The 3,586-nt window shown below is 26.7% G+C and overlaps 5 non-coding genes across 5 annotated transcripts; all 5 read left to right on the forward strand.

Moving 5' to 3' along the window:
• Nucleotides 1–160: 160 nt before the first annotated feature.
• LOC119665128 lies at nucleotides 161–324 on the forward strand. The gene has a single exon (XR_005251343.1). It is a non-coding gene; the product is annotated as a U1 spliceosomal RNA (small nuclear RNA).
• A 592-nt stretch (nucleotides 325–916) lies between these two features.
• LOC119665127 lies at nucleotides 917–1,080 on the forward strand. The gene has a single exon (XR_005251342.1). It is a non-coding gene; the product is annotated as a U1 spliceosomal RNA (small nuclear RNA).
• A 604-nt stretch (nucleotides 1,081–1,684) lies between these two features.
• On the forward strand, nucleotides 1,685–1,848 carry LOC119665122. Its single transcript, XR_005251338.1, has one exon. It is a non-coding gene; the product is annotated as a U1 spliceosomal RNA (small nuclear RNA).
• Nucleotides 1,849–2,436: 588 nt separating this feature from the next.
• Nucleotides 2,437–2,600, forward strand: LOC119665124. The gene has a single exon (XR_005251340.1). It is a non-coding gene; the product is annotated as a U1 spliceosomal RNA (small nuclear RNA).
• Nucleotides 2,601–3,193: 593 nt separating this feature from the next.
• Nucleotides 3,194–3,357, forward strand: LOC119665126. Its single transcript, XR_005251341.1, has one exon. It is a non-coding gene; the product is annotated as a U1 spliceosomal RNA (small nuclear RNA).
• The last annotated feature ends 229 nt before the right edge of the window (nucleotides 3,358–3,586 follow it).

The raw sequence follows: 3,586 nt of genomic DNA on the forward strand, positions 1-3,586 counted from the left end.
AAAAATGTTTACAATTAAAATATTTACAATTTTCATTAAGTTAAAATATTGAATTGTGATTGTGTGAGAGGAAAAAAATTTTTACCATTGAAATGTTTATAATTTTCATTTAATTGAAATATTGAATTCATTAAGTATATGCCAATTTCAATATAAAAGCATACTTACCTGGCGTAGGGGTTACCGTGATCACGAAGGCGGTTCCCTCGGGGCAAAGCTTGACCATTGCACATTCGGTTGAGTAGAACCCTGCGATTATTCCTAATGTGAATAACTCGTGCGTGGAATGTTTGGGTGTCGGGATGGCGTACGCGCCGACCCGGTTAAAGAATACATTCAGATATAATATTTAGGATAATATATCGAATGCAATATAAATGATTGCAATCATTTATTAGAATTGCTTTTTTACATTGACATTAGCTGTATTGAGTGAGAAAAGAATAATGCAAAAAACTTTTAAATTGTTTAACTAATTTTTATATTAAATTCTTTATTTAATAATTAATAAATAAATAATATTTAAAAAGTATTGAACCAAAAGTATTTATATCGATATAAAAAATAATATTAAATTATTATTTTATATAAAAATTGTAATATGAATCAAATGGTCCACTCAACTAGCCTTCAGAATTTATTTCTAATCAAACAGCAGAGTTAAATACTAATAAAAATTAGTTTATATAATATGTGACAAATAATTATTTAGATTTTAGTCACAATTACCATCACGGTTGTGTTAACGAAAAAAAAAAAAATGTTTACAATTAAAATATTTACAATTTTCATTAAGTTAAAATATTGAATTGTGATTGTGTGAGAGGAAAAAAATTTTTACCATTGAAATGTTTATAATTTTCATTTAATTGAAATATTGAATTCATTAAGTATATCCCAATTTCAATATAAAAGCATACTTACCGGGCGTAGGGGTTACCGTGATCACGAAGGCGGTTCCCTCGGGGCAAAGCTTGACCATTGCACATTCGGTTGAGTAGAACCCTGCGATTATTCCTAATGTGAATAACTCGTGCGTGGAATTTTTGGGTGTCGGGATGGCGTACGCGCCGACCCGGTTAAAGAATACATTCAGATATAATATTTAGGATAATATGTATATCGAATGCAATATAAATGATTGCAATCATTTATTAGAATTGCTTTTTTACATTGACATTAGCTGTATTGAGTGAGAAAAGAATAATGCAAAAAACTTTTAAATTGTTTAACTAATTTTTATATTAACTTTATTAACTTTATTTAATAATTAATAAATAAATAATATTTAAAAAGTATTGAACCAAAATATTTATGTCAATATAAAAAATAATATTAAATTATTATTTTATATAAAAATTGTAATATGAATCAAATGGTCCACAAATGGTCAACTAGCCTTCAGAATTTATTTCTAATCAAACAGCAGAGTTAAATACTAATAAAAATTAGTTTATATAATATGTGACAAATAATTATTTAGATTTTAGTCACAATTACCATCACGGTTGTGTTAACGAAAAAAAAAATGTTTACAATTAAAATATTTACAATTTTCATTAAGTTAAAATATTGAATTGTGATTGTGTGAGAGGAAAAAAATTTTTACCATTGAAATGTTTATAATTTTCATTTAATTGAAATATTGAATTCATTAAGTATATGCCAATTTCAATATAAAAGCATACTTACCTGGCGTAGGGGTTACCGTGATCACGAAGGCGGTTCCCTCGGGGCAAAGCTTGACCATTGCACATTCGGTTGAGTAGAACCCTGCGATTATTCCTAATGTGAATAACTCGTGCGTGGAATTTTTGGGTGTCGGGATGGCGTACGCGCCGACCCGGTTAAAGAATACATTCAGATATAATATTTAGGATAATATGTATATCGAATGCAATATAAATGATTGCAATCATTTATTAGAATTGCTTTTTTACATTGACATTAGCTGTATTGAGTGAGAAAAGAATAATGCAAAAAACTTTTAAATTGTTTAACTAATTTTTATATTAACTTTATTAACTTTATTTAATAATTAATAAATAAATAATATTTAAAAAGTATTGAACCAAAATATTTATGTCAATATAAAAAATAATATTAAATTATTATTTTATATAAAAATTGTAATATGAATCAAATGGTCCACAAATGGTCAACTAGCCTTCAGAATTTATTTCTAATCAAACAGCAGAGTTAAATACTAATAAAAATTAGTTTATATAATATGTGACAAATAATTATTTAGATTTTAGTCACAATTACCATCACGGTTGTGTTAACGAAAAAAAAAATGTTTACAATTAAAATATTTACAATTTTGATTAAGTTAAAATATTGAATTGTGATTGTGTGAGAGGAAAAAAATTTTTTAATTTTCATTTAATTGAAATTATGAATTCATTAAGTATATGCCAATTTCAATATAAAAGCATACTTACCTGGCGTAGGGGTTACCGTGATCACGAAGGCGGTTCCCTCGGGGCAAAGCTTGACCATTGCACATTCGGTTGAGTAGAACCCTGCGATTATTCCTAATGTGAATAACTCGTGCGTGGAATTTTTGGGTGTCGGGATGGCGTACGCGCCGACCCGGTTAAAGAATACATTCAGATATAATATTTAGGATAATATGTATATCGAATGCAATATAAATGATTGCAATCATTTATTAGAATTGCTTTTTTACATTGACATTAGCTGTATTGAGTGAGAAAAGAATAATGCAAAAAACTTTTAAATTGTTTAAATAATTTTTATATTAACTTCTTTATTTAATAATTAATAAATAAATAATATTTAAAAAGTATTGAACCAAAATATTTATGTCGATATAAGAAATAATATTAAATTATTATTTTATATAAAAATTGTAATATGAATCAAATGGTCCACTCAACTAGCCTTCAGAATTTATTTCTAATCAAACAGCAGAGTTAAATACTAATAAAAATTAATTTATATAATATGTGACAAATAATTATTTAGATTTTAGTCACAATTACCATCACGGTTGTGTTAACGAAAAAAAAAAATGTTTACAATTAAAATATTTACAATTTTCATTAAGTTAAAATATTGAATTGTGATTGTGTGAGAGGAAAAAAATTTTTACCATTGAAATGTTTATAATTTTCATTAAATTGAAATATTGAATTCATTAAGTATATTCCAATTTCAATATAAAAGCATACTTACCTGGCGTAGGGGTTACCGTGATCACGAAGGCGGTTCCCTCGGGGCAAAGCTTGACCATTGCACATTCGGTTGAGTAGAACCCTGCGATTATTCCTAATGTGAATAACTCGTGCGTGGAATTTTTGGGTGTCGGGATGGCGTACGCGCCGACCCGGTTAAAGAATACATTCAGATATAATATTTAGGATAATATATCGAATGCAATATAAATGATTGCAATCATTTATTAGAATTGCTTTTTTACATTGACATTAGCTGTATTGAGTGAGAAAAGAATAATGCAAAAAACTTTTAAATTGTTTAACTAATTTTTATATTAAATTCTTTATTTAATAATTAATAAATAAATAATATTTAAAAAGTATTGAACCAAAATATTTATATC

Source organism: Teleopsis dalmanni, unplaced genomic scaffold, assembly GCF_002237135.1.
Source record: "Teleopsis dalmanni isolate 2A unplaced genomic scaffold, ASM223713v2 unscaffolded_contig_3586, whole genome shotgun sequence".
NCBI lineage: Eukaryota > Metazoa > Arthropoda > Insecta > Diptera > Diopsidae > Teleopsis > Teleopsis dalmanni.